Below are 12,634 nucleotides of genomic sequence, written 5' to 3' on the forward strand. Positions count from 1 at the left end.
AGGAAGTCTGCTGAGTTGGAATGCTTGGGTAGAAAAGCACATTCATGGGGCGGCTAGGTGGAGCATTGAAAAGAGCACCAGCCCTAGAGTCAAGAGAACCTGAGTTCAAATGCGACCTCAGACACTTAACACTTACTAGCCATGTGACCTTGGGCAAGTCACTTAACCCCAATTGCTCCTCCAAAAAGCAAAAGAAAAGAAAAGCACATTCCTGCCCTGCTACACCCAGTCTTTCCTACTCCCATAATCCAGCTCCCAGGTGATCCCTTTCAAGGTCTTTTTCAGCAAGGAGAATGGGAAGAAAGGTGGTAAGCAGGTCCTGGCTTATAGGGATGAGCCTGATACAGCAGCCATAGCAAGTCTACTGATCTGCTGCAGTATGCATTATAATGCTTTAGCTCAGCCTATGTAAATATGTACACTACAAAAAATTTTAAAATTAACAAAAAAACTCTATAAGCATTTATTAAGTGACTACTATGTGCCAGGCATTGCACTAAGTGCTTTATATATATTTCCTCATTTGATCTTCACAATAACCCTGAGAAGTAGGTGCCATTATTATCCCCAATTTACAGATGATGAAACAGAGAGCAGAAGTAAAATGACATGCCCAGGGTCATGAAGCTAGTGAAACTGTACTTGAAATTAGGTCTTCCTGACTCCAGACACAGCATTCTCTTCACTGTCTCACTAGCTCTGATCAGATCATATCAGCAAATTCAGGAAAAGCACCACTTTTCTGACAAATACCACAAAGACAAAGGAACCCAGCATGACCTACAGTTTCCATCAGGTGGTCATGATTGCTTCCCAAGTTACGCTGCACCAACAGAGGAATATTATTTACTAGCAAGAGAAAGGGAAGATAGATGATAGAAAGATGGGTAGATATATACATAGGCAGATAGATGATAGATAGATAGATAGATAGATAGATAGATAGATAGATAGACAGACAGACAGATGATAGAGAAGATAGATAAATTGATGATAGAAAGATAGGAGATATATAGATAGATAAAAAGACAGAAAGAAATAGAGATATATACACACACACACACATATATATACACACATATGTATGCACATCTACATTGTGTGTGTATATAGACACATATGAAAGTCGTTTTTTCCTAGAGAGAGTTAACTGCCCCTAAAAGGAAGTGAAATCTAAAGTAGAGAGTACCCAGGTAACATCTGTAAAATTTTTGTTATATATAGTCTCCACAGACTGGTAAAACCAAGCTGAAGGTAGCTGATAGGCCTCAAACTCATCAGTGAGTTACAGGGTTATCTACCCCAAACATGTGACAACTTCCCCCAGTGGAATGGGCAAATGAGAACAATTTGTTCCAAGGGCTACGAAGGGGCTGAAGCAAATGCCATGGAGCTCTTAGAGCTTGGTCAGACAGTGAAAGTGCCACTGCATCCCAGGGTATAGCCAGCCATCTTAACTTCTGTCCATTCTGGAGAACAATTTGGAACTATGCCCAAAAGGCTATAAAACTCTGTATACCCTTTGACCCAGAAATACCACTGTGCCAAGGTCATCTACTACATCCCAAGCTGACAGTCTTCTTGATTTTCATCTTGCCACTGGACTTCGAGGACTCTGGAAGAGAGGGTGAGGCTGATGACTTTGAGCAACTCTGCCTCACTTAAATCCAATTCATTTGCAAGTCAAGACATTACCCATCACATCGTGATATCATTGGTCTCAAAATGAAGGGCAAATAACAACATATGTATGTATATAAAAAATTATAATGTTATAAATAGTCGTTATATAAATATATTGTCATAATTAACATGATATATGTGTAACATATATCATAATGTGATGTATAATATATAGGATATATTATAATTAAATTATATTAATATACAATATCCTAACATATAATATTATATAATGCAAATATGTACACATACATACATTTTACAGAAGTTACCTAGGTGCTGTTATATATTTCATACCCTTTTAAGGAACAGTTAACTATCTTTGAGAAGGAACCACTTTCTTCTTTTCTCCTCCTTTCTAGTTCCAAGGGTGAGATTAATCTCATCTTGCCAATGCCTTGCTTGAGTTGGTTTTATTATAGAGCCTTGAACTTGAAGCCAGGAAAGTCTGAGCTGGGATCCCACCTCACACACTTACCAACTGTGTCATTCCAGATGAACCACATAACCTCTTTGGTCTCTATAAAACGAGGAGGGTTGGCCTTGATGTTCTCTTATGGTCTTTTTCAGATCTAAACCGATGATCCTATGTGTTGGGAGACTTCCTCCTCATTTTCTCCTCAGTCTTCATTTAATGGGTTCCACGTGTTCACTTAGACCGGTCTCACCTAAACAATAGGGGCAAAGAGAGGGACCAAAACACCATCCCAGGCAATGTTCATAGGATCAATTAATCTAGAGGTAAAAGTTGAGGTGTATTTGAGCCAGTTCCTACAAACTCTGAGAGTTTAATTATTAAATTTTCAGTTTGAGCATTTACCCCTTGGAAATCATAAAATACTTCAAATCAAGGTTTGGCTTATTGTTTTATTGAATATCTAGATTAAAGAAAGTGATGGAGAAAATATTAGTATACAGATTATAAGTGTCAGAATTTTTGGAAAGCCAGTTAATTAAACACTTACCAGAAACATCCAGGGTTGAGAGGGACCTTGGAGACCATCTATTCCAATGTCTTCACCTTACAGAGAAGGCAACTGAGGCCCAGATAGGTTAAGTGACTTTTAGTTCAGTTGTTTTCACTCACATCTGACTCTTCATCCTTCCATTTGGCAATAACCATGAAGGGGGCAAAAGCAGGAGCTATGGTCATTAGAGCTTGGTCAGACACCAACGTAATGAATCCATTGCATCCCAGGCCATCACCAGTGATCCTGACTTTTGTCCTGCTGCTGGACTTCAGCGATTCTGGAAGAAAGAATGAAGCTGACAATGTTGTGCAACTCTGCCTCATTTAAATTCAGTTCACACTTAAGTAAAGATATCACCCCATGATGTCATTGTCTTTTTGGCAAAGATACTTGAGGATTTGCCATTTCCTTCTTAATCTCACTTTACAGATGAGGAATTGAGGTAAATTGGGTTAAGTGACTTGGAGTCACACAGCTAATAAGTGTCTGAGGCCAGATTTGAACTCAGAAAGATGAGTCTTCCTGACTCTAGGCCCAGTGCTCTATCCACTGAGCCTCCTAGCTGCCCATTAATTGGCTTGCCAATTAGTAACTGGTAGAGCTGGAATCTGAACCTATATTCTAGGTCCAGCTTTCCATCCACTACCTGATACCAAATGGTTCTTTAAGGTCTATTGGCAGGGTTGGGTTAGGCGTCAGATTGAGCTGGGCCTATGTAGGTATGGGCAGGAAACTAGGGAAAATGTATTACTGAGAAATGTAGAACAGCATTAGATATATATCTCCCTATGATAGCATCACCCTTAACATATTTTCCCTCTGCTGCTCAAAAGAATGTTGACCATAGGAAAGGGAAAACAACTGGGGCTCCACCTGTGCTCCCAACTTGATAGTGCTTGCACCCTTCCTATTTGCACCTGGAGCAACTGCCTTCCCACCTATCCCCCCCCCCCCCACACACACACACAATGCCTTTGCCTCCAAATAAGAATGAATGAATCTTGGAGTAATTTGACCTTCAGCCCGTGACTTTCCTTGCCTCTGCTAGGCCTGCCTAAAAGGCAGGAGTTTTTTCAATTAGTTCTAACCTGTGCATTTGGGGAAGGTAATCATTCAATCAATCAACCAGAATTTGTTGCAGACTATTCTCCATTGGAGTGAATGTTTGCAATCACACCCACGTGTGATACATATGTATGTATGTATGTGATACATAAGACAAGATAGCCTGGACAGTCAAGACTGTGTCTCCTCTCCTGAATGTCTTCCCACAAGAACCCAAAAGCCAGTGGGGCAGTTGCTCTGACCAGGACCACTGTAGCCATCCCACCACACACAGGGTCCCCCAGCTTCCTTCTAACTCTCCTGCTATGTCTCACCCCACTAAGTGCAGTGTCTTTGCCGTTGTTCTCTCCCAGTGCTGCAGATAGACCTTTTCTCTTCTCGCGTAGCAGCTCAGCTAATGTGCCACCCTTGTTTAAAAAAAGGGGAAAGCTCATGTTATTTTATTAGCCTAACATTGTGACCTTAGAAAAGTGATTGAAATCATTCTTCTCCTTCACCAGCAATACCTGGCATACTCCACTGGCCCATATTTCAGTCTGGGGATTGAGGTTTCTTTGGAAACCCACAAAGAAACTTTTATTCCTTATGAATAATTCTGGATCCCCTGGCTGGCCCGGGAAAACTTGCCTTCGATGTGTCTTTGTGTCACCTGGCTCCAATTTTAGGATTTTTTTTTCCAGAATTAGAAAAATATATTTTCTAGGGGAATCTCCTACAGATCCTTCTGAAAAACATTAGCTCCTTGGCCACTCTTCCAAATAAATCTAGTTGTACCTCTCAGACACATGGAATTCACAAAAACTTTTTGGAAATGTCTTCAAACCTCTGCTGTATAAAGAGAATGAAGCCAACAGTCATTCATGTGGCATATAGACTTTAGAAAAAGGAATAATGATTTCTTAAGTGCCTCTTATGGCCAGGCACTGTGCTAAGCACTTTACTAATACAGACTTCAGCAAAGAGCCAACAGAAGCCCCTGGTTTTCCCCAGGCTTCTTCTGCTTCTGTCCCTCCTTTGGACACAGACCCTCTAATGAGGAGAGGGCTATATAAGGAAGATGTTGGTGTTAACAATGTCTGAGACCTCTGTTCTACCCCAGCCTCCAGCCCTGCTTAATGCTCTCCTCTGCTCCATTTTTTGGCACAGGGAGATGGCTCAACATCTGGGACAAAGAAGCTACAGCTGCCTCCCATGACTGTACCCATGGGAGTGCCTTAATGGACTGACGCTTGCAGTATGTCTTAAATGGCTAGTGTGCCGGGTCTGGATACAAATCCTGCTTCTAACATTTATGAAGTATGTGACCATCCCTTTGAGATGACTTTCCACTTACACTGTACATTATCTTGTGCGCATAATTGGGTTTTTTGGTTTTTTGGGTTTTTTTCCCTATTGTCGCTCCTGGTAGAATGTGAGTTCCTTCGAAGAAGGGCCTGTTTTGACCTTTCTTTGTATCCTCAGGGCAGTGTCTATCACTTAGTAAATGCTTCTCGACTGACTGACCATGGACAGTCAATTCCCAAGACCCCTCTGGACTTCAGTTCCCTCGTCTTTAAAATGGCAGTCACAGTATCTATAGTTCTTGCCTATGTTCTGAGGTCTATAAACAGCTCGTCCAGCAATCTGTAGGACTAGCCCGCTGACTGGTAGCAGACATGAGGTATCATCCAGCAGCAATACTGCATTTGCATGAACTTGGTGGGACCACTGCAATGTAAAAATGACATTAAGTTTGAATATTTTCTTTCCGTGATCTGAGGTGATACTGATTGGTTGTTGATTGTCCTTCATTCTCAAAGAGGACCATCACATCAGGGAGGTGATGCCATGACATGCAAGTGAATTGGATTTTAATGATGGAGAGCTGTGCAAAATCACCAGCCTCACTCTCTCCTCCAGAACCATCTGGTTCATCCAGTGGCAAGGCATAGGTGAGGATTACAGGTGATAGCCCAGGATACAGTGGGGAACCTTGGCCCTTTTTCACTAAGGTCTTTCCCAGGTCTCAGTTTGAGTGTACCCCCAAAGTGTATGTGGTGGGAATAGGAGGAATGTTTGTACCTCTGATTTTATTATGTCATCAAAGTAAATATCCCTTTGTAAAAGCTGATTGATGTTAATTATTGAAATGGGGTGCCTGAATGAGGGGAACCACACTGGTATGGGGGTTTGAGCTGATAGCATTAGAAAAAGACATTCTAGTCCCTCATGGGGCTTAAAATCCTGAGGTGGGCAGATAGAGTCAGCCTTACTTGGGGAAAGTCAGGCCAGAGAAACATTCATTGCATTTTGAAATTCCCCTTTTTTATGAACAAAGAACAGAAAGAGGATTATATATGTACAGCTTGGTTTCGTAAAAGGATGTATTAAATTTAATATAGTAGTACCAACACTGACCTACTTGTCTGTGTCCCCTTCTGAACTTCCTTCTCTCTTCAGTATATTTTTAATCTTTTCTTTTTTTCTTCCTCTTTATTTTTTTTGGCATCTTAATCACTCCTCCCACTCACCCCCAGAACTCTCTCTTCCCTGTAACAAGTGAGCAGTGTTCTTTCCATTGTATATAACTCGCTCCTTCCTTCCTTTCCCTTTCCACCCATACCCTTTTCTCCTTTTCATTACCCAATAAAATATGAGATGCCCCTTCTACTTGGTCTCACATGTACCCAAAGCATGTGTGCTTCCCAACTAACAGACCCAGTGAAGTGAGATCAAGAGAACCTAAACTTCTCTGCTCAAGGAATGTGGTGATTAAAGTGACGCTCCTTTTTTTCTTTTTTCCTTTTGGAGGGCAATTGGGGTTAAGTAACTTGCCCAAGGTTACACGGCTAGTTTATTTGTGTAGGTGTTAAGTGTCTAGGCTGGAACCGAACTGGGGTCCTCCTGACTCCGGGGGCAGCGCTTTACTCACTGCGCCACCTACCCGCTCCCAAAAGTGATGCTTCTTTAGGTGGATAAATAGACACCATAGGACAGTGCCTGTTTGTCTAACCAGAGGACTTGCTCAGGCTGGGCTCCTTAACCTGAAATTCACGAATTTGGTCTTATTGGGGTTTTCTTAAAAATATGTTGATAGCTACATTTCCTTTGTAATCTTGTATATTTTATTTAAATTTTAAAACATTAATAGTTAATTAATTGAAAATTTTAAAACATTATTCTGAGGAGTCCATAGGTTTTGCTAGCGTGACAGTGGGATCCATGACACCAAAAAGGTGAAGAATCCTCATTCTATAGTGCAGACCAGGGACCTGCAGCCTCAAGGCTGTATGTGGCCCTCTGGGTTCTCAGGTTCCACCCTTTGACAGGGTCCAAATTTCACAGAACAAATCCTGTTATTAGGGGGATTTGTTCTGTGGGGTTTGGATTCAGCTTGGAGGGGGGGAGTGCCACACTGGAGGATCTAGAGGGCCGAGTGTGGCCTCAAGGCTGCAGGTTCCCTACCCCTGGCACAGACCAATATTGTCGGGCTAATGCTCATGTGGGGGATGGTGGGCAATGAGGCCTGATCTCCTTGGTAACTACATTCCCCACAAGCCCATGTCGAGTATAACAGGTAATGCTATTCTGGCACAGACTCTGGTTAGAAGGGGCTGCCTAGGAGGCTGAGTGCGAACTCTCTCAAGATTTGAATGGATCACAAGGGAAAGAAGAAAAATATGCATGTGGAGCCAAGAGACCGTAGCTGAGTCAAACTCCTTGCCAATGCCAACAGGAGGTTTTCCTTCTTGCATGCTGGAAAGAAATAGCTGCAGACATACTCCCAGCTGGGATGTTCCCATCATCGGGAGAAGCCACATTTGCAAGATTTCAGTGCTTCACAGAGATGGTGCCAGGATGTAACACCTTTCAGACCCAGAGGCTCCAGGGAATTGTCTGAGCAAATTGCTAATACCCCTTTGCCCATCTCTAGGTGGTTGTATGTGCCTGGATGTAACCTCCCAGGGAGTGCTGACACAATGGATCACAAACTGGTCTTTTCCTTTTCTACCAACTTATTGATTCTACTAGGGTGATATATTGGCTTAGGAAACAGAAACGAGAGGATTCACATCCCACATTTCCTGAAAGTTTGGGAATTTATACTTTAGGAAATGGTAGTGAGAGTGCTTGATGCTCGATTCCTTTTTCTTGTTATTTTAAGTAAATGTCTTTTTGCATTGCTCCATGTTATTAAATCTGACTGGTCAGGAGATGAGAGGTGTTTGTAAGCAATGGTTGAATCCATGATGAGACATATTGGAATCAGACAGATTCTAGGATTCCTGCAGGGTCAGTGGCCTGCAACACTCACTAATTAGCTTGTCACTTAAAACCCCTCACAACTTGGCTCCAAGCCAAGCCAACCTTTCCAAACTTATTAAGTGTCCTTCCTCTTCACACAGTCTACAATCTAAGCCTCACCAGCGTGCCTGCAGTCCTTCACTAACGTGGTCCCATCTCCCACACCTGGACCTTTTGCTCAGGCCTGTCCCCATCTGCAATTTACTCTTTCCTTTTGCCAGTTAGATTTCCTTCAAGGTTTAGGAAGCTCTGCTCCCTACCTGAGTTCTTTCCAGGTTCACCATACCACCACCCCCCTCCAAAAATACCATGGATTTACTTCATATATATATAATATTAATTAGAAGAAACATTGCCTTGTTTTATATATATATATAATATGTGTATATATATATATACACATATCTATGTATGTATGTGTATCAGGAACTACTGGTAAGACACATGATGTAAGTTCCTTAAGCACAAAAATATCTTTATCTCTGCATTCAAATCAAGTCAACAAGTATTTATTAAGTGTCTACTATATGCAGGCACATGGTAACAAAAGCTTGTTGGTTAATTGCACACTCCCTGAAAAGACTCTCTTCTCCACTGTGTTCCCAGTAACCTGGAAATTTTAGTACTTATCTCAAGATACTTCACCATCGCTTGTTCACAGAGTTTAGCAGAGGAAGGCAAACCATTGAGGTAGTCCAGGAAGAGGAAGATTTTTTGTTTGGTCTGGTTTTTTGAAGGAGGGAAGGCAAGGCAATTAGGGTCAAAAAAAAAAAGTGTCAAGTGTCTAAGGTGGCATTTGAACTCAGGTCCTCCTGACTCCAGGACCAGTGCTCTATTTACTGCATCACCTAGCCACCCCTGAACTCCTTTTTTTGAGAAATGGAGCAAATATCCTGTGCTGAAGAAGAGGCAGAGAATTTTCTGAATTTCTTTTTTCTCCATCAACTGTAACATATTTCTTGGGAATTGCTGACATTAAGCATTTCACCTGACTCATTTAAAGACACCATTACTGTGATATATTTTTTTTAAACCCAACAACTACCAGAAGGGTAGTCAGCAGCACAGTCAAGGGTTGCATATTTTGCAAAATGCTACGTTTCCTTTCCAGATTAAGTTTACAATTTGGGAAAACACTGAGAACAGATGGCTTATGCTCTGATTTAAGAAGCAGCTTTGATAAGCCCTGGCTTTCTTCGTGGTCCATGTTTATCGGGTTAAGTGAACTTCTCTCCCCATTTCATTGTTTGCAAGTATCCTAATGGTTGTAGTGAAAAAGCTGACCCTGCTGAGCAGATGCTTTATGGACCTGTCTTATGACATAATGCCATGCTCAGGATCCCAGCTAAAAAGCTGACTTTGATTTCTGGAAGACACATCCTCTCAATAGTTTTCTTTGCTTTGCAGGTGCTCCACATATGTCATGGTATAGGCACTTAGGAAAGTCCCTTACACTTTCTAGCACTCAGTTTGCTCAGCTGTTAAATAAGAAAGTTGGACTTAGCCTCTGAGGTGCATTCCAAGACTAAGTCCAAATAATCCTATGAATTTACTGCTTGTTTGATGGGTAAGTTGCTTAATTTATCAGAGCCTCCGTTTATTTTATCTATGAAAAAGGGAGAATAATTGCAGCTAGGTGATGCAATGGATAGAGTACCAGGCCTAGAGTCAGGAAGACTCACATTCCTGAGCTCAAATCTGACCTCAGACACTTACTAGTTGGGTGACCCTGGGCAAGTCATTTAGCCTTGTTTGCTTCAGTTTCCTCATCTATAAAGTGAGCTGGAGAAGGAAATGGCAAATCACTCCAGCATCTTTTTCAAGAAAACCCTGAATGGAGTCACAAAGAGTCAGAAAAGACTGAAACCTTACAAGGTTGCTGTAAGTTTCCAATGACACAATCTCTGTAAAATGCTTTTCAAATCCCAAACAAGAGTTTTTACATCAGAGGAAATTCTCTTTAACAATGACAATTGGTGTCTGTTGTAGAACTTAGTCTTAGAAAATCGCCTGGGGGTATGTGGAGTTGGCAGAGAGGCGCTGAATTACTATTGGTCATGCAGCCATTATATGTCAGAGGAAGGACTTAACCTAGGTCTTCCTGACTCTAAGGCCAGATCTCTAGCCACTATTCCAGACTGACAGTTAATTACTGTCATCATTATAAGAACCAAGGGAACAAAATGAAAACATTTAAAAAAAAACAATAACAAAGAACTGGTAGGTTCTCTATGGAAGATTTATAAGAAAACATTGAGAATCCCACAGGACAAGAATGTGTGGAGATGTAGTGATCAGGACTGATGGAGAGAATATCCAGTGATCTCTTAGGAGATCAGTGATATATCTAGAATTCTAAGTGTTCTTATTAATACTAATAAACCAGGTACCTTTCAAAAACCACGCATTACAAAACAAGTAAGCAGAGTCTTACCAATGAGAGCCCATCATGCTGATGAAATCACAGCTTTGACAAAATGATAACCCTCCTTCTTTTACCCATCAGGAATGGAGTTGATTATAGAGAAGCGATTCTTAACCCAAATTCCATGAACTTTTAAACAAATACACACACACACACACTCACATGCACAAATTAGTTTCCTTTGTAAACCTATATATTTTGTTTTAGACATTTAAAATTTTTATGCTATTTTTCTGAGAATGGGTCCACAGGCTTCACTACATTCCCAAAGGCAGCCATGACATGAAGAAAGTGAAGAATCCCTGTTCTGACAAATCCTACCAAGCTGGAAAGTCTCTGACTGTCGGTATTGGCCCTTTCACAGATAAAACTCTGTCCTCCAAGGATTAAGTTAGCTAAATTTGAAGAAGCTCATCACCAGATTAGCTTCAGGTGTATATGATTATTATTTTTTTTTTTTGCTTATAGCAATTTTTTAAGACTTACTGAGTCAAAGAGGGGATTCATTCTGAATGGGTGGTTATGGTCTGCACTGATGAAATCACAAATCATTTGTGTTGATTGCAAGCTTTCTTCTAGAGACAAATGAAGGCAACAATTCATTTCCAAGGCAAACATTTCCCATTGTGTCAGTTTTCTCAGAAACCACTTTTACTGAAAGTTTATGTAGAACAATAGAGCACAATTTTGCTAATCTGGTCTGAGGGGGAACCAATCTGCATTTGATGAAAAGCCTAATTGCAAAAAAATTTAATGCAGCTTTATTATTTTCGGGTAGAACCCACAATAGTCCCAAATGGCTAAGAAAGTATTGTTAAATAAAGGTCCTCCCAGACCTGCTCTGATGAAAGAAGACTGATTTGTAATTAGAATCTTAGTGTTTCTGGAGAGAGAAAAAAAGGACTTCATTTAAAATGCTTGAAAACAGATTGTTCTTTTAAGTAGGTAAAATATCCCTCTATAATTTTTCTGCTATTAATTTCATAGAATTTTTTTTCAAGTGATAGTAGAAAGGTAAATTTCCATCCTACCTAGTCTAAATTACCACAAATTCCTAATTATTTTCTATCAATTAAGTTTTATTAGCACCTCGTCCAAAATCTTCCTTTAAATAACATAAAAATATTTATAAATATAAGTAGTCCCTGACACCCTTCTAACTTCTAATAACCCCTATATTCCAGATTTGAACTGCCTTTTGTTCCCCAATTCAAAATACCTAGGGATTGAATTCCCTAGAAAAGCACTTTCTCTAATGCTGATGAAGCAGAGTAGAGAATTGATGCATTTCTTGGCATATGTTTCCTAACAGAAACAATGTTATTCAGTGTCCCTAGGATATCCTTCCCCTTCCATGGTGTCAGTGATGCCATTTACAGCATATGACTCTCACATCTATAGATCCAGCCCTGTCTCTACAACTGCCTGCTGGACAGCTCCACCCATGTCTCCATGGGACCTTGAACCTGCTATGTCCACATTGGAACTTAGCATCTTCTCTCCAAACCTTGCCTCTTTCCAATTTAGAATCATAGCTCTAGAGCTGGAACCCCAAAGGTCCTCTAGTTCAGTCTCATTCGTTTTGTTTTTTTTTACCATTGTATTTCTTTGTGTACACACATTTATTATCTATTCCCCCAATCGAACAATAAAAATAAATAAAAATAAAACCCTCATAACAAATATGCAGAGACCAAGAAAACAAATCCCCACAGTTGCCATATTTCAAAATGCATATCTCCTTCTGCATTTTAAGTCCTTTGGTTCTATGGCAAGAAGTAGGAAGTTACTCCTCAGTCATTTGGCATTGTGGTTTGTCATTGCATTGATTAGAATTCTAAAGTTATTTAGAGTTTTTTTTTTTTTATAATTCAACGCTTCATTTTACAGAAGAGAAAATGAAGGCCTGAATGACTTGCTCAAGTTCCCAAAAACAATGTGTCAAAGGTGGGATTTGAACCCCGTGTCCTCTTATTCCAGGGATCCTTCCTCTGTTTTATACTCAACAGTTCCCACCATTCTCCCAGTCACATGAGCTCAAAAACCTCAGGATCTCTCAACTTTTGGAGATGATGGCACTGTGGGGTTGTAATTGGCATAGAAAAATACAGGTTTCTTGGTATAAAGAAGAAAAAAGTGTGGGTGTATGTGGTATTGAGGTAAGTGGTTGGAAGCCACTTTGAGTTTGAGAGTATAGAAGGAAAGA

At 40.6% G+C, this 12,634-nt stretch overlaps 1 long non-coding RNA gene across 2 annotated transcripts in view; it reads right to left on the bottom strand.

Annotated features, from left to right (window-relative positions):
- LOC138167264 (uncharacterized) overlaps window positions 1-2,973 on the bottom strand; it is an 86,403-nt gene extending 83,430 nt beyond the window's left edge. The window contains exons 1-2 of one of the 2 annotated variants that reach the window (XR_011169847.1): window positions 2,649-2,973; window positions 2,162-2,351 (exon numbers count right to left, since the gene is read on the bottom strand). This is a non-coding gene — a long non-coding RNA (uncharacterized lncRNA). The remainder of the gene's footprint in view (window positions 1-2,161; window positions 2,352-2,648) is intronic. The other variant, XR_011169848.1, reaches the window with a different exon arrangement.
- Between the last annotated feature and the right edge of the window lie 9,661 nt (window positions 2,974-12,634).

This window comes from Petaurus breviceps, unplaced genomic scaffold, assembly GCF_028583685.1.
Source record: "Petaurus breviceps papuanus isolate PSGF00001 unplaced genomic scaffold, PetGlider_PUasm1.0 229, whole genome shotgun sequence".
Taxonomy (NCBI): Eukaryota; Metazoa; Chordata; class Mammalia; order Diprotodontia; family Petauridae; genus Petaurus; species Petaurus breviceps.